Genomic DNA, 21987 nt, shown 5'->3' with positions numbered 1-21987 from the left:
TTTTAAAAAAAAAATGAACCAGTGACCTAAACATAGAGATTAAAAATGTAAAACTCTTAGAATAATCATAGGGATAAACATTTAGGAACTAGGGTTTGGCAATGGATTCTTATTATATTGAAAGTATGAATAACAACAAAAATAAATTGAACTTTATAAAACTTAAAAACAAACATGCAGAATGAGAGAACATATTTGCAAACCATACATCATAAAAGAGCTTAATATCCAGAAAATGTAAAGAACTCCTACAAATCAGTCACAAAAAGCCAAATAGCCCAAATACAAATAGGCAAAGGATTTGAATCAATGTTTCTGCAAAGGAGATAAATGAATAGCTGATAAGAGCAAGGAGAAGATATTCAACATTATTAGTCATTAGGCAAATAGGAATTAAAACCATAAGGAGATACCACCTCACACCTACTAGGATAACTATTATTTAAAAAAAAAAAAAAGGGTTGGTGTTTGGCGTAGCAGCTAAGACACCTGCCTCCTAAGCTGAAGTACCTAGGTTCAAGTTCTGGCTCTGACTCCCAATTCTAGCTCCCTGCTAATGCACACCCTGGGAGGTAGCAAGTGACGGCTCACCTAGATGGCTCTGATAGACCTGGATTGAGTTCCCAACTTCCAGCCTCAACCTGGGCCTAATCTTGGCTGTTGTGGGCATCTGGGAAGTGAATCAATAATAGGGAGTGTTTCTTCTTTCTCTCTCCTCTCTGCTCCTCTGATCCTCTCCTCTCTCTCTCTCTCTTTGCCTTCAAATAAAAAAATGTAGGAAATAACAAATATTAGCAAGATAGTAAGGATGTGGAGACACTGAACCCCTAATATACTCGGCGGTAGAATAATGTGGCCCCTGAGCGTACCAGATGGGCATTTCTTCAGCTACGCTGAGATTACCAGATGACCCAGCAATTTCACTCATCAGCACAGACTGAAGGGGATTCCAAGCAGAGACATGAACAGATATTTGCACACTCATGTCCACAGTAGCTTGGCATCCCGGGCTGCTTGCACCATTACTCACAATAGCCAGAAGATGGGAATGACAAAACTGTCTATCAACAAATGAATAGATAAGCAAAATGCAGTATGGCTGTACGAGGAGATATTATTCAATCTTAAAACGGAATGAAGTTTTGATATATGCTGCAACGTGAATGAACCTTGAAAGCCCAGTGCTGAGAGAAGTAAGCCTGACGCAAGGGGACGCATATCACATGACTCCACTTAGAAGAGCTATCAAGAGTGGGAAAGTTCAAACAGAGTGAAGATTAGCAGGGACTTGGAGAAGGGAAGAATAGAGCGTTATTGCTGTACAGTTATGAAGTGTTTCTTTTGGGTGATGAAAAGTTTTGGAAATGGTGATGGTTGCACAATATTGTGAATATAATTAATACCACCAAACTGTACATTTTATAATAGTTACAATAGAAAATTTAATGTTAAATGTATTTTATGACATTTTAAAAATAATGTAATAAGCCCAAAACTATTGAACTGTACACTTTAAATTGGTCAATTGTATGGGATGTAAACTATATCTCAATAAAACTGTTTAAAAGGAAAAACAGATTACCATATGTCTACCAAAAGAAAACATTGACAAGTTTTTTTTTTATAAAGTGAGAGTGGGAAAAACTCTCCTAGCTGGGATTCAAAACCCAGAAACAAAGGGGAAATGATTAATTTAACTACATAAAAATATGTACAAAAATGATAGATAAAGTCAAATGACAAATGGAGAACTAGAAAAAAGCTTTCTAATATTTTTCATATATAACAGGCTCCTAAAATGAGGAGTAGAGAAAACCCTACAGCCCTATTGGCAAAACACAGACAGCTCATAGGAAAAGAATCCAAAGCCATTTAAGCACAGGAAAACATGCTCAACCTTGACTAAATAAGAGAAATGCAAATTAAATCCATGGTGTGGTTCCATTTCTCACCTGTAAGATTATCAAAAAATCTGGAAATTTAACAATACGCCACTGGGTATGTGAAATAGGTCCTCTCATTTTTCGCTGCTGAAAGGTGAAATGACACAAATTGCCCAAGAGAGGAATTTGAACGTATCTTGAAAATGTACATATACAGTTACTCTTGAACCAAGCAATTTAATTTTTTTTTTCTAGAACTTGATCCCAAAGAGAGTTTGGGAAAGAAACAAAATAACACATGCACAGGCACATAACATTGTTAACAAAAGCAAGGTTTTTTACATACCCTCCATATCCATTCCTAGAGGATTAAGTGTATAAACTATGGCACACGTGCACACTACAGTACCGTGCAGCTACAAAAAGCAGAGAACCGGGACACTTCACAAATGCCCTCATCAGAGCCTGTGAGTCTGAGGAAGCTGTAGTGAGCAAGCCAGAAGCAGCATCCTATTCAACTGTTTAAAAATACCTATTTGGGGACAAGCATCATGGCATAGCAGGTTAGCCCACCACATTCGACATCCCATATGGGTGCCAGTTTGAGTCCCTACTGCTCCACTTCCTATCCAGTTCCCTGCTAATGTGCCTGGGAAAGCATCGGAAGATGACCCAAGTGCCTGGCCCCTGCACCCATGTGGGAGACCCAGATGAAGCTCCTGGCTCCTGACTTTGGCCTGCCCCAGCCCTGGCTGTTGTAGCCATTTGGGGAGTGAACCAGTTGATGGAAGATCTCTCTCTCTCTCTTTGTTTGTCTATCTGTCGCTTCCTCTCTCTGTGTTACTCTATGTTTCAAGCAAATAAAATAAAACTTTTTAAAAATATCTATTTGGCTCCCTCTGGTTGGTCCTAAGTTGGAAGAGATGCCAAAAGCAGGGCATCTGTGAATTATGAATGAAGTCCTGGCCATTTTGGACCCATCGATCCAGAAGTTTTTGTTTGGCTTTCTGCACTGGTAGCTACAGATAGTTTGGCTTCATGGCCTTGCTACTACACATAGGTTGGCTTCCTTGGCTGCTGGTTGCAGGTTGTGGGTCACAGTTCTATTTTTGAGTATGATTTGACCATTGTATATTTGTATATTCAGAAATATCTTGAGTGTGGTAGAGGTTACATGATTCTACACACTTCCATCAAACCTGAAATCATATTCAGAAGGATAGCTGTATGGGGTAGTGCTGTGGCACAGTAGGTTAATCCTCCACCTGTGGCACCGGCACCCTCTATGGGCGATGGTTCAAGTCCCGGCTGCTCCTCTTCCGATCCAGCTCTCTGCTATGGCCTGGGAAAGCAGTAGAAGATGGTCCAAGTCCTTGGGCCCTGCACCCATGTGGGAGACCTGGAAGAAGCTCCCAGCTCCTGGCTTCGGATTGGCTCAGCTCCAGCCATTGCGGCCATCTAGGGAGTGAACCAGTGTATGGAAGACCTTTCTCTCTGTCTCTCCCTCTCACTGTCTGTAACTCTACTTATCAAATAAATAAAATATTTTTTAAAAAGGACAGCTGTTACTATTAATATTGATAGTGTTATTTTGACAGTATTACAGGAGTACAGTAAGATAAAGCATGTGTCATTATATTAACAAAACCAGGAACCAAGATTTTAAGCATAAGAAAGAAAATATGGGGCCAGTGCTGTGGTGCAGTGGGTTAACGCCCTGGCCTGAAGCGCCAACATCGCATATGGGCACCAGTTTGAGACCTGGCTGCTCTACTTCTGATCCAGCTCTCTGCTATGGCCTGGGAAAGCAGTAGAAGATGGCCCAAGTGCTTGGGCCTCTGCACCCACATGGGAGATCAGGAAGAACTCCTGGCTCCTGGCTTTGGATTGGCTCAGCTCCAGCCATTGCAGCCATCTGGGGGAGTGAATCAGGGGATGGAAGACTCTGTCTCTCTCTGCCTCTGCCTCTCCTCTCTCTGTGTAACTCTTTCAAATAAATAAATCTTTTAAAAAAGAGAGAGAAAATGTACAAGTATAAAACCAAAGAAGTTAAAACCCTGTCACACTAAAATTTAACTGAAAATAGTAATATAAACGAATTAATATAGGCTTTTATTTTACAAAAAAAAAAAGCATTCACTTCCTATATTTGTCACTGATACCCTAAAGTAGATGCATCTTAGCACACAGGGTGGTCTGGAATACCATTTCCCATTGAAAGGAATGAGAACTGCTTGAAGAAATGAAAGATTCCCAGTCTGGGCATAAAATGTAGCAGACATCCTGATGTACCTGGAAGAAAGAAAGCTGTCGAAGTCTACGTGGAACCGTCAAAGGATAAGGAACCAATTGGCAGCAGCTCCCACCGACCTAAGATGGGACAATTTGAGTACAGCAAAGAAAATGACTCAACAGAAGAAACACACCAAATAGATGTAATTCTGTGAATTTTATAACACTGAAACATCTCCTCTGTCATCGCTGTAGCATCTGAAATCTGGTAAGGAAAGGAAAGTCTTCAGCATGTATTTTGCACTTCCTGTAGGAACCACATGTCAAGGGCTAGATGATATGGAAAGTCATGAAGAAGAATTCCAAATAACAAATGCAATGGGAATGAAAGAATTATAAAAGCGCTATCTTGCAATCTCTAGTGAGATAACTGAGATAGGCAATAAATATCAACAAATGCAGAAACCATTAGGAAATCAAAAGACTTTGAGGAAGTTCACGCTGGAGGCACCAAGCAGATGCCACCTACACCCAATGTGCAATGCTAGGGTCACTTCACATAGATCAGCCCGCTTCAAGAGCTCATAGTGCGATGCAGCAAGGATGGGTAAGTACTTAAATAACTTTAAATAAAATTTTTAAATTCACTTATTCATTTGAGAGGCACGGAGAGCTAGAGATAGTGAGAAAGAGAGAGAGACAGAGACAGAGAGAAATGGACAAAGAGAGAGAGAGAGCTCCCATCTACTGGTTCACTACCCAGATTCCTGCAAGGGCTAGGGCTGGGCTGGGCAGAGCTGAAGAGAGGAGCCAGGAACTCAACTGGAAGAGAAGGAACCCAAGTACCTGAGCCATCGCCTCTGCTTCCCAGGATCTGTCTTAACAGGAAGCTAGAATTAGGAACTGGAGTCAGTAATGAAACCCAGGTTCTCAAATGCAGGACATGAGCATCTTAACCACTAGGCTAAATACCTACCACTAAAAACACCTTTTTTATTAAAACAGGTAGTGTAAGTGATGATATGCTAGAGAAAGCTTGCATGAAATTCTCCAACTCATATAAAACCCATCTGTATCATTTATGTGTTTGCTTCTTGGGGTAAATTTCCAACTGTGCTTAACAAAAGGAGTTACTTAGAGTAATGTCTTTTAAAAAGAAAATGAAGATAGTATCCTATACATCTCTGGATCATATACAGAGGCACTCAACATATGTTTTTTTAAAGAATCCTTTTTAATTAAAAAATTTTTTTAATTTTTTTTTTTTTTAATTTTTGACAGGCAGAGTGGACAGTAGAGAGAGAGACAGAGAGAAAGGTCTTCCTTTTTGCCATTGGTTCACCCTCCAATGGCTGCCGCGGTAGGCGCGCTGCGGCCGGCGCACCATGCTGATCCGATGGCAGGAGCCAGGTGCTTCTCCTGGTCTCCCATGCGGGTGCAGGGCCCAAGCACTTGGGCCATCCTCCACTGCACTCCCTGGCCACAGCAGAGAGCTGGCCTGGAAGAGGGGCAACTGGGACAGGATCGGTGCCCCAACCGGGACTAGAACCCGGTGTGCCGGTGCCGCAAGGTGGAGGATTAGCCTATTGAGCCACGGCGCTGGCCTAATTAAAAATTTTTTAAAGATTTATTTACTTGAAAGGCAGCTCCAGAGAGAGAGAGAGAGAGAGAGAATCTTCCATCCTCTGGTTCACTCCCCAAATGGCTGCAACAGCTGGGGCTGAGCCAGGCTGAAGCCAAGAGATTGGAACTCTGCCCAGGTCTCCTTTGTGGATGCAGGAGCCCAAGTACTTGGTCCATCTTCTATTGCTTTCCCATGCACATTAGCAGGGAGCAGGACTGGAAGTGAAGCAGCTGGGCCTCGAACCTGTACCTACATGGGATACAGGCATCGCAGGCGACAGCTTAACCAGCTGTGCCACAACATGGGACTTTACATACGTATTTTTTGACCCAAAATTCTTATTAGGGAAATTTAATATTTGACGTACTTACTGAAAACTTGATCACATTGTTTCTCCTGATGTCTCTTCTCTCTCTCTCTCTCCTTTACTTCTCAATCTTCTTTTTCTCACCCACTATTTTTAAGTCTAATTCCTCTGCAAGCCAAAATGTCTGCACTCTGCACCCCCTTACCCTATATACACGTTTTCACCTGGGCTGCAGCACGACTTTTTTTTTTTTTTTTTTTTGACAGGCAGAGTGGACAGTGAGAGAGAGACAGAGAGAAAGGTCTTCCTTTTGCCGTTGGTTCACCCTCCAATGGCTACCGCGGTAGGCGCGCTGCGGCCGGCGCACCACGCTGATCTGATGGCAGGAGCCAGGTGCTTATCCTGGTCTCCCATGGGGTGCAGGACCCAAGCACTTGGACCATCCTCCACTGCACTCCTTGGCCACAGCAGAGAGCTGGCCTGGAAGAGGGGCAACCGGGACAGGATCGGTGCCCCGACTGGGACTAGAACCCGGTGTGCCGGCGCCGCAAGGCGGAGGATTAGCCTAGTGAGCCACGGCGCCGGCCCATACAGCACGACTCTTTAAACTCTCAGGGCCTGGAGCAAGAGTGGCAGGGTCGCCCAGACAGGTTGCACACCCCACAAGGCCACAACTTCAGGAGAATCGTTTTTGTCACACATTAATTTAGATGACTATATAGGTGAGCTTCACAATTTCAGGCCATCCGGGTGAGTTCTGGAGCAGTGGGCAGGAGCCTGCTTCATAAACCTTCATCAGTGCTCATGGACTCACCTGCCAACGTTCCTACTCCTGCACACTCTGGGAACCATCTGACGCAGCAGGACAAAAGCCTTAGACCCATTTCAGCCTCTCACCTGCATGACAGCAAGCAGGCCTCCATTTCCCTGTGTTCTTCAGCCAGCTCAGCCCCACCCTGCCCTCACCAGCCCGGCCCTGCCTCCACCTTCGGACACACCACTATCTGGAGAGCGCAGCCACCAGCCTGAGCTCTCCCCATTCTCCTAAGAGTTCACTATAAGTCTCCCCTCCCAAGCCACACCACTCCCAGGCTCTCCCCTCCCCTCCCAAGCTCTCCCCAGTCCAAACCCTGGAGTCCAGCCTCAGTCCAAACCCTCCTGAGCCACACCCAGCTGCTAGCCCAGGCTGTCCCCACTGTCTTGGCAGCTCAGCCTTACCCCAGACCTCCCAAACCCTCTCACCTACCTTGTGCTATTTAAGCCACTAGGTATAAGTGGGCAGGTGCTCTCTCTGCTGTGTGTTTACTGGTAACTGCTGTGTGTTCACCAGGAATGAGCCCCTCCCAGGCTCATTCTCTGAATTAACCTGGTCTGGCTGTGAGTTTGTGTGCTGTCTCCTCTTCATCTTGCTCTCCTGTCCTTATTCCACCTCCATTCTCTCGAGCACATTCGGAGCATCTCTTTGTATCAGCTGACTATTTTTACAATAATCCTCTGAAACAACCAAGCGTAAGTCTGAGTGGCTTGACAAGCAAGCATTTAGCTCTTGATCATGCATCTCTGGGCCGACTGAAATACAGCTAAACTAGGCTGGACTGGGCTTCAAGCTGCAAGCTAGGTTCAGGATGTGAACGTACAGTAGGAGTACAGAGGTGGATCATTCAATCTAACTGATCCCTCATGCTGCTTCTCTTGCTCACCTGCCACTCCCGAAGCCTGAACCCTTCCCAGATTTGTCTCTTCACCCAGGAGCTGGCAGAAGAGCCACTCCTACAGATTGCACTCTGCCTGCATGGGCTCCGGAAATCTTCCTAGGGTGGAGTTATTGCACCATGCTATGCTGCTTACAATTATATATTTTTTTCTATTAGAAAATCAAATGTATACTTCACTTAAATTCATTCCCAAGTATTGCAAGGGCAGGGAAGTGGTTGCTCTCCAGGGAGGACCAGTTTTCACTCCACGGTCTTTGGAAGCCTGGGGAAGGTTGGTTCCTCTTTGGGTTCCCCATGGCACTTAGGCCAGTGCTTACCCCAATAGATATTTTACGAATATCGTTTTGCTTGAATAGGTGTGATCTATTTGTAGGATCTGTTTTATTTATTTTTTGTAGCAAAAAGACTTATCTTTTAGAGGTATTTGTGTAGACATTTGCCATGTATCCCATTTGTAACACATGCCTTTTTTATCCTTAAGCAAGTGGCATAGAAGTCTCTGATTCTGCACATCCAACCACTGCTTTTTTTTTTTTTTTTTCATTTATGTAATGTTGCACTTGAAGTGTGGTTGTGGGAGAAGCTTGAGAACTTTTGGTGCCTGGGTAAGGAAAGTCAAGAGCTAATGGACTCTGGCCATTTGTTTCTGCAACCTCGGAGAGCAGCTGATAAATGATGCGAGGGTAGCCACTTCTCCCTTTTGGGGGAAGTCTGGGCCAGGCAATTATGAGTTAACATAATTATTTCCCAGACATTAGAGGGACACTTAAAGAGACAAATACCTGTTTATCTTATGCAATATTTTGATTGTCTAGTTCTCCATCCCAAAAAATCCTATTAAAAGGAAATATCACTAAGCAAAATGGTGATTGCCAATGGTGGAGAGAAGAGGCAACGGAGAGTTAATATTTAATTGGGACAGAGCTTCAGATTTGCGAGATGAGAACAGTTCTGGAGATGGATGGCAGTGATGGTCACATTTGGGCAAATACGTGGAAGGGATGCATGCACTTATTTGATGGGAAATCACTCAGACAAAGGGAGTAGGAAGTGCAAGGGTCCTGAGGCAGTTGGCCGAGACTCTTCAAAAACCAATAATAAGATCCAAGGAACCGGAGCAGACTGCTCAAGGGAGGGTGGGAGAAAATGGAATCCCAATGATGGAGAAAGGGGGAAGTTGTGGAAGGTCATTGTGAGGACTTTGGCTTTTACTCCGAAGCTTCTGGAGGCTTCCACACAAAAGACAGCGTGATGTGACTTATGCTTTAAAAGGAAGCGCTTCTGGTAACTGTGTTAACAGCAGACGGTACAGGGATAACTGTGTTAACAGTAGACGGTACAGGGATAAGGGCGGAGAAGCAAAGAGCACACGAGATAATCACAGCAACTCAGAGGAATGCGGTATGGCAATAGTCCAGGGAGGAGTAGCAGTGGAGACAAGGAGATGTGGTCAGATGCTGCACGCACTGTGAAGCCAGACCCAGCAAGAGTTATTGAGTGATGAGATAAAACACGTGAGAGGAAAAAAGAGGAATCACGTGGCGGCCTGAGCATCTGGAAACATGGAGCCATCACATTCAGAGATGGCAGTGAGAGATAAGCAGTGTTTCAACAACCCTCAAGTGCCAAGTCAAATCGCGCCCGCCTCACCTCTTTTTCTAGGTGTTACTGCAGTGCCCAATTGTATGCAAGTGTCCTCTCTCAAGGGCTGTGCTATAGCATGTTGACTCTCCCACTCCTTATCCATAGCATGGAATATTGCATCTCATGCCACAGCAGGCACCACCTGCAGATACCAGCCCTACATGCACATGTGCAACCAGAAGTCGGAAATGAAACCAACAACAGAGCTGACAGATAAATTCTTTCTGCTTTACCTACTCTAGCGCAAAGTTCTGAGACATGTTTCATAAGGATTCTCTGCAGGTGTTACTGTTACCGATTTGCTTATTAATAACCCAAATATTAATAGGCCATGTGGGCTCTTATAGATTCATATTCTCTGAATATATTCAGAGAATTCTGAATACTGGCACAAATAAACCAGGCAACGTGGTAAGTTTGTAAGCTTTTTATTCAGTGAGAGAAATGCATAGGGGAGTGAGGGCCCTGTCTAAGAGAGAGGGGGAAATCTGGATTCATACCGAGCACCAGGAGCCAGCCATGGGGAGGAGCATGGGGCAGATGGCCTGACGGCGTGGGGCAGCAAGGGACCCAGGGCAGCGAGGAAGAAGGACAAAGGGAAAAAGGGCAAAAAGAGCACGGCCCACCGTGCTTCAGGCTTTAATCCACTTCCGAAGGGGCGTGGTTAATTAGCCTGGGCACACAGGTGTGGTCAGGTAAGGGGATGCAATCACAAGCCTTATCAATTTGATCCCACATGCCTGCCTACATTACATCAATCAGCCAGGTACTCACAGCAGGGGACAATTCAGTAATCCTTGAACTGGCTACTCCTTCTCTATTTTATTCCCTCTGAAGCCCAGTCCTATTCCCTGAATTCATATTATCAAGTAAACTGCTGGCACACACCCTAGCCCTGGCTCCCAGGCACCAGAAGTGGTTTAGAAAGCAAATTTTCAGTATGGGATTTTGGAGCCTGACCCTTCCATACCGACCAAGAGACAATAAGGCTCTCTGCTGGCAGTAGACAGTGGGTGGTAACTTGTAAGTGGTGACAGCCCCTGGCACACTGGAGTGTCACAATCACCAAGACTCTCAACCGTGGTGGATTGGAACGAAGTTCAGGCAGGTGGTGAAGCAGTGGACTATGAGGTGGCTACGTACTTGAGCGCTGTAGACTGGCTTCTGTTAACTGGTGTGGATAACTTTAGTCAGTCAAGTCTCAAATCAGGGCACAACAGGGAAAGCCAGAGAGCCTCTAGGACAGTGTAGTTGCCAAGAGACTGCTGGAAATGAGCCCCGGGTGCTCAGCGTAAGGGTGGCAGGACTGCAAAAGCACCCAAGTGTGCAGCCTTGAACAGCACCTATGTCAAAGCCAGGGCGCCAGGAGGAAAATCGTGGAGCTTTGAGATCTAAAGTGGGGGCATTTGGGTGGGCCTTATAATTTATCTCACATTCTCAGATCACTTCTCATGCTCTGTGCAGCCTCCCCTTGACTGGAAGTGATACAAAGAATAAACCTGGGGTGAATGCCTCCTCATACGACCATCTTTTCTTCAGTTATCCATCCCTGAAACCATCGCCCCCATTGCCTCAAGCCCATAATCAGGGTCAGATCTTGGCACAATCCATATGGGGAATCACAAACGAGGGAGAACCAGACCCAGGCTTCTCATCCTTCGCTCCAGTGGCACTGTGGGCTGGGGAACTCTTTGGGTGGGTGGGGGGTCTGCCCTGTGTGTTACAGATTTTTGGGCAGCATCGCCAGCATCCACACACTGGATGCTATCAGACTCCTCTCTGTAATGACAACAAAAATATCTCCAGACATTGCCAAGTGTCCCCTAGGGGTGAAAACCATCCCCATGTGAGAGTTACTACACTAGACTGACTCAAAAGGAAGTGCAAAGTGGGCTACCGTGTATGAAAAAGGACTTGGGGGAATGTGGCTGGAGAGTGACTATTTACAGTGTTAGACCAGAAAAATCAGATTCCAAGGCTGGACAGGGGGGATTTTATGACATGGATGTATCCACCTGTGATTCTGGTTGAATGTTTTGGCAAGGACACCTGGAGGAAGTCCTGATGCACAGCCGGGGTGACTCCTTGAAGATTAGACTTGATGATGCAAGTTGCTCTATGAGGCTAGGAGAATCTTGAAGGACTTTTAAGAAAGGGACCAGAAAGCTCGAGGAAGCAGGAATGGCAGAATGAATTTGCCACGTGAGATGAAAGAACCAACACTGGATTATGTTTCCCAGAAGCAGGGATGCTGGAATGTGCTTCTCACAAAACTAAAGTACCTAGTACCTGGAAGCTTCACAGAAGGGCCGGGATGCGAGTTGCCCTAATGCTCAGGCCATTTGTTCCCGCAGACCTGGTGGCGGCAGAGGATCTGTGATGGGTAGGAGCACTGTGGAAAAGCCCTAGGGAACTCTAGTAAGAGAGTTTCAGCACAGTTCCCTGGTGCTCTGCAAGGCCACGCCTTCTTTTCCACTGAGTAAACTAGAGCTGGGTGTCACCAGTCCCACAAGGGCACAAGTGCGCAGGTGCAGAAACCATCCATGGAGATGGTATAGGGTCAAACCTGAGCAAGTCCAGAAGACACAGGCAAACCACATGAATGGGCAGCTCAGATTCCAGTGGTATGGCTTTTGTAGCACTGCTGTCTCCTCCTCATCTTGATCCCATGGCATCTTGGGGGTTCCTTATGACCACCCAACAGCATACAGCCTTCGAGCCTGCTCACTGATGAGCTGACAATTTATGATACTGGACTGTTGTTGCACTGTAAGCCTACTCAGGAATGGCTCTGAAGAACAACAGGCTGTGTGGGAACCTTTCCATTTGGTAGAGCTAGGAGAGGCATGTTGTATTATTCACCTTTTTAAAAAAGATTTATTTTATTTATTTGAAAGTCAGAGTTACACAGAGAGAAAGAGAGGCAGAGAGAGAGAGAGAGAGAGGTCTTCCATCCGTTGGTTCACTCCCAAAATGGCTGCAATGGTCAGAGCTGTGCCGATCCAAAGCCAGGAGCCAGGAGCTTCGGGTATCCCACACAGGTGCAGGGGCTCAAGCACTTGGGCCATCTTCTACTGCTTTCCCAGGCCATAACAGAGAGCTAGATTGGAAGTGGAGCTGCTGGGACTCCAATCGGCGCCCATATGGGATGCCGGCACTGTAGGCGGCGGCCTTACCCACTATGCCACAGCACTGGACCCATGTATTATTCACTTTGGATAAAAGGGAAAACGACCTGAAGTAAAAATAATTATAGACTCCTGGCTTTGCCTTTTTTGCCTCTCTGTCAACACTAACAGTCCTCGGAACCATAGCATTCTTGGTCAGCATTACCTCTATCAAGGAATCCATTTTACAGTCAAAAAAGAAAAGTGGTAATATGATGAAACTTCAAAGATTCGTGGAGAACATAGAATTCAAGATAAAAATAAAATTATAAGCTTTTTTCCTCAACATAAGCTTTGTAAGTGATGACGCCACCCTTGTAATCCATCCCTAAAGAGCGGAGGGCCCTGAAACTTTACTCATGTCAATACAATCTTTATTTTTACATGGTTACCTGAAGAAAAATGCTTTTCTTGAAAGAAGTTGTAAGACTGGGAAACAAAATGGAGTTGGAAGAAACCAAATCAGGACTGTAAGGAGGCTGTGTAAGATTTTCCAGGGAAACTCTCATGGAATTCCATGGAAACCTTCATGGAACTGCCCGGGTTTAATGGGGCAAAAGGCCAGGAACACCGTCATGGCATGGAAGGCCTCTCTGGTGAAGCTTTCCTGGGTGTTTTTCTTGCAAAAGTTTTGTCTGCCTTTCTTACAACACTCTCCTAGTAAGCAGGTGGCCTTGTTCTTTGGCCCTTCAGAAAGTGAACTCACAGGATGCCTTGAGCACCCCAAAGTACTGTTTACGATCACCTCTGCTCTTGGCTGGCCCACTTTTCTTCTGACTGAACCACTTCCACCTCCTGCTTTGATTGTGCTTTGTCTTTAGGATTATACCGGTTAAAGCTCCTTTCATCTCCTGTCAAAGTCCTCAAAGAAACGCTTCAGGAGCTTGATCTCACGGGTTTAAAATCTCCATTCAAAGCCTTGCTCTTGTCTGCAGCTGATGTGGGTGCAAGAGTTTCGGCTCTCATTGAGTGGACAGTTTGTTCTGCTTTCATTTTCCACTCAGGGTTGTTTCAACTAAATCAGTTGAAATGGCTGTGGTGTTGCCTATTGGTCTGTTGTTAATCGTCAGTCTTCAACAAGGACACTGCTATCGCTTGCCTATTAGTTTGGATGTCCCCAAAAGCTCATGTGTTAAAAGCTTGGTCCTCAGGGTGGAGCTGTTGGGAGGAGGTAGAACCATTAGATCGGGCCTAGTGAGAAGTCATTACGGCATGCCTTCAGAGGGTAGCTCTGGAGAGAGGGTGGGTTGTAAAAGCTTGAGTTGGAGGGCTGGTGTTGTGGTGCAGTGGATTAAGCTACTGCCTGCAATGCCAGCATCCATATCAGAACACTGGCTCAAGTCCCAGCTGCTCCATTTCCAATCCAGCTCCCTGCAAGTGGACCTGGGAAGACAGCAGAAGCTGGCCAAAGTGGTCGGGCCCCTGCCCCCTATGTGGGAGACTCACAGGAGTCCTTGGCTCTTGGCTTCAGCCTGGTCTAGCCCCAGCAGCTGTGGCCATTTAGGGAATGAATCAGAAAATGCAAACTCTCTCTCTCCCTCTCTCCCTTTCTCCCTCTTTCCTCTCTATCTCCTCTCTCTCTCTCTCTCTCTCTTTCTGTCCCCCCCCCCCACCCATAACTTTGCCTTTTAAATAACTAAATAAATCTTAGAAAGAAAAAAGCCTGATTTGCGCCCAGCCGTTATCTTTGCTTCCTAGTGTACCATGTGGTCCTTCTGTTGTGGGAATATGTTTTCTGGTTTTTATTCCAAGTCCTTTCTCGCACATGAGATAAGAATTTAAAGCAGAGGCAAAAATACAGTACAAAAATGAGAGTAGCATTTATTTAAAGAAAGTGTGGCACCCCAGGAGGAGAGACACCTGCTGTGAGAGGGCCAGAGCAGAGAGTGCAGGAGAGGACAAGAGAAGGGCCAAAAGCCAAGAAGACCAAAAAGGCCGCTGTCTTGTGCAGCAGTTCCCTTGTGGGGTTCAGTTGGTCCCCTAATTGAATATTCAAATCGGGTGGAGTCTGGGCAGAGTGTGTGAGGTGTCCTGGCAGTTTCACGGCTTCTCAACATGGAGTTTAACTTCCATGTGCCCAGAATGGCTACTCCTCCTTCCCAGTCCCAGATGAGATGCAGGTGCATCATAGGAAAATGAGTGAACTGGATTGACATGTAAGGGGGCGGAGTCACAGGGCAGGGCTTCGGAGACAGAAACTGTGGGAAATTTTCCCAGCTCTTCCTAAATAGCTCCCTGGCTAACTCCCCCACACCAGTTCTACTGCACACACTCCACCACCCCCACCAGACACTGAGCTGCCCGATCTAACACTTAAACCTCAAAAACTATTAGCCAAAAGAAACCTCTTTCCTTCATGAGTAGCTTGTCTCGGGTCTTTCACTCAGTAACGAAAAGCTGAGAAGTCCAGGCTAGAACAAAATTAAACTTTTCCCCAGAAACTGAAGTGGCTGATCTACGCAGCCTTCATTTTCAACATCATCTTGCCCCTTCTTCAATGAGTTATCCAGCTCTAAGCTGCTGATTTCTTTAGGGAATTGTTCTCATGAACTTTTCATTCTTAATTTATTTGCATCATTTTTTAAAAAGCCAAAAAGGAAATATCACATTTAATTTAAAGGAAAAAGAATCAGATATTGTTAGCACGAACACAATGGAGCAAACCAACTCCAGAAGGAGTTCTACATCTCAGTGACCACACCGACTGGAAGGGCTGGGGTAAAATGAAGCTGCCATTTAGCTTAAGAGGCTGGGAATCAACTCCTTTCAGGAGTGGAAGAAACTCATGTCATTTCTTAATATCACGTTGTACGAAAATTTCTCCTCCGAATGTCCTGTCCCTTTGCAGAGATAATTGTACAAAGTCGCCTACTGTCTACACAGGGCCAATTCTTTGTTTCAGCGAACTCTCAGCGGAGGGGTAACCAGCACAACACCACCTCCCCTGGACAAAGAGCATCGAGATGTTCCATTTTATTGGTTCATATGTCTCTTCCTATGGTTCCTCCTCCATTTCTGTGGTAGTCACTGTTTCTTCCCCATCTCCCAATAGCATATGTAAATGCTGATCATAGCACATTCTCTGCCTCGAAGCACTCGGTCACTTCTCATCTTCACATGAATTCATTCAGCCAGGCTCAGCCTGAAGAGATCTAGTGGCTCCTCTATGGTAGTTTGTTGCCGGTCCACACTGTCCACCATGTTTCAAACCCTGCCTCTCGTGAACTTTTCATAAAGTGTCAATGATTTCACCATTCTTCCATCCAAGCTTCATCACAAACTAGATGCTTCTTGTGGTTTCAGTTTTGGCAAAACTCATGTGGCTCTGAACGGGACTCTTTTTAAGCTGATAGCCTGGCCTTAATGTCTCAACCCAGATCCTCTTCAAGCATTTTATGACAAGTTAGTATAAGTTTATTTTGGTGCAAGAATTTTTGGAATCCATGCATAGAATTTTTTTCATAATATACCTTTTCCATGAACTTTTTGAAGATCCTTTGTACATGCATGACCATGTAATCCATGGATATTTCTGTATGCCCCATCACTGACGTGTAGCTAGCCTTATAAAATGGTGGAATGGCCTGTTACAGGCTCAGCTAATATGCCTTCTTGAGATTAGGGTACGAGCCTATGGGCCACAGTAAATGCAAAGAACCAACCAATCAACAGCTAAACACATGGTTATGGAAACAGGGATGGCAACAGGACTGGTTCATCTTCCTGACCCTCCACTTGCAACAACTGGTTTCCAGGGTTTGGGTGGAGAGTGTTTGCAGCAGGAAACATACATATGAAATCACTGAACTTGAAACTCACTGTCCCTTGGTGACCTTGGCCTTCTCATGGCTGTGGACCAGCCAGTAATAAAAGAGTGACTATACTGGTGGGAGTAATCAAATATGATTAGCAAAATGAACTGGGATTTTAGCTACATAAAAGCAGTAAGGAGGAAAATGCGTGGACTCTGAGAAATTCACTGGAACTTATCTTGGCAATTCTAGACCCATAGATAAGATGAGCTACAGCAATCATGGCCCCAGCCAGAGCAGGGGAAATAAAGGCTGGAAGTCGGGTTTATCTCGCTGGAGAAATAGCCTAGATCAGCTTGTGGGCTAGCTAAGCATGAAGTGATGTTATGACAGGGAATGGAGGAGGGAGGGGATGACTGGATACAAGTATGGGCTTGGCATCATGGAGTGGCAGGAACTGAAGCTTATTCCACTGATTCTCTATCAGTTCCTTGCTGAGACCGTCGCTGGCCGTTACCTTGAAGGAGGGTTGGAGGGCATGAGCAGATCCCGGTGATGCAAGGAGTGCACTGACATGGACACCTTCTGTGTCCTTGTGTCACCATCTCAGATCCCTTCAGCCCCAATTTCCAAGCACTGCTGCGGCAACGTGTCCCGAGCAAGGCTTGGTGGGCTTTGGGCAGGTGCAACATGACTGTACTTCCCTCTCATTCCCTGCCCTGGCAGGCCTCTGATGTGGCAGTCAGCATGGCATTCGAGACTATACAAATTGGAATTGTGGAGTACTTAATGTCGAGGAGCATATGATCAAAAGGGAACAGGAGCCAACACATAAGTGCTTCCTCCATGCTTGCTCTCAGTGGACAGTTCTGAGAATCATTTCATAAAACTTCTTAGAAGGCCCTTGAGAGATTGAGAAAACATTTGCAAAGGGCGATATCCAACGCCATACCACTTGCTTGGGTTTCCTCTCCCACTTCTCTTGTTTCATTTCCTCTCCTTCTTCCTCACTTTCATTCTCTGGGGTCAAATTCCCAAATAAACTACTGCAGATTAGCCTCACTTTGTGTGTGTGTGTGTGTGGGGGGATCCATGAGGGCAAGAGAGAGAGAGAGAGAGGAGAATTAAATTCAGGGCCTATGTGAGTCTGTGCGAGGCGCCTTTGAGACATCCATGTGGAAATAGGGTGGCGAGACAGTGATAAGTCTGGAGCTTGGGGAGGGAGTCTAGACTTATGAAATTCAGTCATTTGCTAACTTTGGGGACACAGGTAAACAGAAGATAAGGAACAGGACCAAAAATCACATGTAATTGTCCTATGGAATGTCCACAATGGTGTTCTGTGACCAAACAGGAAGGACCTCTTAGATCGGCCTCCATCTTGCACTTAAAAGGGAATCAAAATCAGAGGAAAGCATTCAGGTAGCACGGCTGGAGCATATCAAGCCTCAGGAACAAACACCTCCCCATTATTTCTGCTCATTTTCCCACCCAGGCACATTGTAAACAAATACTGAAATACATTTAGCCCATCTCTGCCACGGCTTCCTCAGCGACTCCAGCCCCGGCACAGGGAGTGACTCCCTTGTTCGCATTCCTCTTCGTCTGGTCCTGCCACACTGTGAACTCTTTCTGAACAGGATTCACGTCTAAACCAGCTCCGTACCTGGAATCAAATTGCCTGGAAAAAAACAGGTGCCAAGAATATGGACTAGGGGCCGGTGCTGTGGCGTAGCTGGTAAAGCTGCCGTCTACGGTGCCGGCATGCAGCTTCAAGCCCCAGCTGCTCCACTTCCCATCCAGCTCCCTGCTAATGGCCTGCGAAAGCAGTGCAGGATGGCCCAAGTGCATGGGCCCCTGCACCCACGTGGGAGACCTGGAAGAAGCTCCCGGCTCCTGGCTTTGGATCGGCCAAGCTGGCCATTGTAGCCATTTGGAGAGTGATCAACGGTTGGAAGATCTCATTCTCTGTCTCTCTGTCCCCATAACTCTTCCAAAAAGAATAAATGAATTTTTTAAAAACATATGGAATAATTCAGTGTCCTGATTCCCAGCCAGCAACACTAGCATCATCCCGGAGCCTCAGCCTTCTATGTCGTAAGCATCGTCCCAACCGCAGATTCTGACCGAGTAGACCTGAAATGAGACCCCGAACGATGCCCTGGTAGCTGCTCCGTGGACCACACCTGGAGTATCGAGGTCACAAGCATGATGGTTCTCAACGTCAGTGGCGTATTAGACACATCTAGGAAGATATTCAAAGTGCTATTGCTTCTCGGCCTTTTGGCTAAGATCAAGTGCAAAGTACTGTGTCTGGATCCCAACCCCGAGTTTATGATTTAATTCATTTACGTCTCCAAGATGTAAGCAGCAAGGATCTACGGTCAACAGTTTTACATATGAAAGAACCCAGTCGGGTTGCTTTTTAAGCGAATTGTTGCAAATATCAGCATAAACAGCTCTTGTAGGGTTACTAAACGCCGGGCAGCAGGTGTCAGTCTCCGTGCGGCAGAAGCCACGCCCCCGCCACGCCCCTCCGGCGAGGCCCCGCCCCCGGCCGGCGTTTCCCCGGTTGCTCCTTTGATCCCGCCCCTTCTCTTTCCGCCTCTAGACATCAACTTCCGGCGCAGGACCGGTCACGTGCCCGGATACGGGAAGCGGCGAGGAGCGGCCGCTTCCAGTTCACCGGTTAATTGAGGGGCAGCGCCTGGGAGCGGTGGTCGCCGCGGCCGCGCCCCGCTTCCGTCTGCGAGGACCCGCCGCGGCACAGCTGGGCTCGGCCCGGCCTTGCGGTAAGCCCTGGCCGCGGCGGCGGACCCGAGAGCGGACGGACGGGCGGCCGCGCCCCCTCGGCGCTCAGGCCCGGCGCCCGGGTCCCGCAGGACGCGGAGCGGGCAGGGCGGCGCTCGCTCGGCCCCGCCCCTCGCGGCCGGGTTTGTGCAGGGCGGCTGTGCTCGCGCTGTCCCCGGCGTCGGCCAGCGCAGGAGGGCGTGACGCCGCCTTTCCGCGGGCCAAGTCTGCTCCCCCACCCCGAGTCTGTTACGTGCACTGCCCTGTCTCGGTGCACGGTCTCCCGTGGACGACAGTGCTCCGTGCGCGGGAACGCCCCAACCCACCCGGGCCTCTAGGGTCACCGGCTGTCGGCCAGCGCGCCGAGAGGGTCCCAGCGGGGTTAGGAAACAAGAGCGACACGCAGTGAGGCAGTGGCGGCCGCGGGTCCCCGGGCCGGGACAAGAGCGGACCTGTGGTTGAGTGGCTTACAGCAAAGCGCTCCAAGGACTGGAGAGTTAATCACCGGCGCCCTAGAGTGTAGCTGCCCGGAGCGCGCCCCTGCGTGACGGGAGCCACCGCTGAGGCCCAGAACGCCTGGCCCTGGGTAGGCACCAGTATGTGCCGAGTGATGCCCAGCCGCCTCACGAGGTGTGCCCAGTGCTCAGTCCCAGGTGTTGCCGGGAGAGTGACTGGCCGCTGTGAGTGGTTCTTTTTGGACCGATTTTTACTCTTCAGGTTACCTCGAGAGGGGTTAAGTACCTGCTTAGTACTCAAATCTAGTTGAGCGTGTCTCTCTCTAAGAGAGGGTTGGAGAGCCAGGAGCTGCTGATCCCAGCAAATGCTCAGTTGTTTAGTCCATGCAGCAGGTGCACGGAGAGATGAGTCTGGATTAAAGTCATTGAATGAGCGTCATATAAACCGTGTGGTGGTGTTAGGGTTTGGGTAGGGAGAAGTGCCCAAGCAAAGATTTAGAGCCCAAAATGAAGAGTGCCTCTGAGTGGATGCTTTGTATTGGGGAAATGCTGAACAAGGGTGTGGTGTGATGAGATCGCCCCCCCCCCCAATTATATGGTTGTTATTCAGGGTTGTGGGTGCTTGCAAAGAGATACCCAGATGCTGTGGTGTTAAACAGGTAGAAGTGGGTGTGGACCTGGGTTCCTGTGTGCATGGCGGGAACACAAAGGAAGGAATGTGACCTGCAGATGGGGGAAGCCCCGGAATGTGGCAGCAGGTTTCTTGTTGACCATGGAGGAAGGACTCAGGACGTTCTGAACGCGACATTTGCTGAACGATGGGGGGGGGGGGGGGGGCTCTTGAGGAAGCCTAAGCTGTTGGGTTATTTGGTGCTGTCGTGTTAGTTATTAAATGCCTGCTGGCTGCCTTTTGCCAAAAGTTCTAGGAATACAAAGATGAATGAGAAACGGTCCTTGCCAACCAAAAACTGTTTCTGATGGGAGAGGCTGATACCAGTAGTCAGAAAAGACGATCCGAAGTGCTCTGTGTGCAGGGTGGGGGGATTTTGGAGACCTAGGAGGGAAGATGCTTTGGGAAGCACTGCTTCACAGAAGAGGTGACACTCCAGCAGGATCTTGAGGAGTGAGTTGCAATTTCTCAGGGAGAGAAGAATTCCAGGAAAAGGAAATTGCATGAACAAGAGCCCAGAGATAGAAAAGTAGACCGGGGCGTAGGATGGAGTAGCCCCTTTAACAGTGTCTGGGCCTTGGAATGTGTTAAGGGATCGGCAGCACGGACGCTGCGTTTTGGGTGGGATGGGTGAATGGTTAGAGAGATGGAAGAGAAAGAATTGGGGAGAATTGTACCTCGTGGCTTCTCTTGTCTGTGGAGTAGGCTGGGAAGTCGTATGCAGGGAGGGAGGAGGCCGACAGTATGGTTACAGGCTGAAAGACGATAATAAGGATTTGTAAACAGTAGTGATGGAATAGAAAGAAGTATTAAAGAATTGCTGAGCTGCCTTTAAAGTCCAGTTTTAGCTGGATCTGTTAGAAACCGATGCAATGCACGTGGATATGTGGCTTTGAAAAGTAGATTCTTATAGCTCAAGAGAAGTAGAGGAAAAACATGTAGGCTTTTCAAGGTTTCTTGATAAAATAGGATAGCCAGTCTACCAACAAGGTAAAATAATGAAGAGGATAGTGTGGGTCCTGGGAAATGAACAGTGCTTGCAGCCTGGCTTGGGGGCCAGGTAGACCAGAATAACAGGAGGGAGGGAGAGAGAGTGAGGAGACCTGAGGCTGAGATGAGCTGAAAGAGGAACGGAAATGCAAAGATGGCATTCTGGGGTCGTGTTATAAAAAGGCGTTATAAATCTAGTACGTAAAACTCAGTTCCTTCATTTTCCCATAAAAAAATGGTGTTACCAGCAGAAATTAATGACCTAGGCAAGCTCACATTTGCATTGGAAAATACTAATGTATAGGTATACAAACATGTCCCTCATGCTTGAAAAATGAAATTGAGACTTTTTAAAAAATAGTTTAAATTGACATTTGAAAATGACACCTATTTATGTGAGAAAAGGGAAATAACTGGCAGTCTACTTTTGTTACAGCTTTTTTTTTCTTTTTTTTTTTGGATTTTTTTTAAATTTTTTTTTTTTTTTATTTTTGACAGGCAGAGTGGACAGTGAGAGAGAGACAGAGAGAAAGGTCTTCCTTTTGCCGTTGGTTCACCCTCCAATGGCCGCCGCGGTAGCGCGCTGTGGCCGGCGCACCGCGCTGATCCGATGGCAGGAGCCAGGTGCTTCTCCTGGTCTCCCATTGGGTGCAGGGCCCAAGGACTTGGGCCATCCTCCACTGCACTCCCTAGCCACAGCAGAGAGCTGGCCTGGAAGAGGGGCAACCGGGACAGGATCGGTGCCCCAACCGGGACTA

The 21987-nt window shown here is 47.1% G+C and overlaps 1 protein-coding gene and 1 pseudogene across 3 annotated transcripts in view; one reads left to right on the top strand and one right to left on the bottom strand.

Annotated features, from left to right (window-relative positions):
• Positions 1-15470: 15470 nt before the first annotated feature.
• LOC133765371 (U6 snRNA-associated Sm-like protein LSm3) lies at positions 15471-15773 on the bottom strand (annotated as a pseudogene).
• Positions 15774-19008: 3235 nt separating this feature from the next.
• The window catches only part of EXOC1 (exocyst complex component 1), a 67345-nt gene continuing 64366 nt past the window's right edge, over positions 19009-21987 (top strand). For 2 of the 3 annotated variants that reach the window (XM_062198809.1, XM_062198807.1), the window contains exon 1: positions 19009-19116. The gene's annotated coding sequence lies outside the window, so the exon portion shown is untranslated. Of the gene's footprint in view, positions 19117-19777; positions 19795-21987 lie in introns of those variants that run through there. The other variant, XM_062198808.1, reaches the window with a different exon arrangement.

The sequence above is a fragment of the Lepus europaeus genome, chromosome 8, assembly GCF_033115175.1.
Source record: "Lepus europaeus isolate LE1 chromosome 8, mLepTim1.pri, whole genome shotgun sequence".
In the NCBI taxonomy this organism is placed as follows: domain Eukaryota; kingdom Metazoa; phylum Chordata; class Mammalia; order Lagomorpha; family Leporidae; genus Lepus; species Lepus europaeus.
The sequence above is the reverse complement of the archived record's forward strand: the minus strand, read 5'-3'. Positions and strand labels throughout refer to the sequence as shown.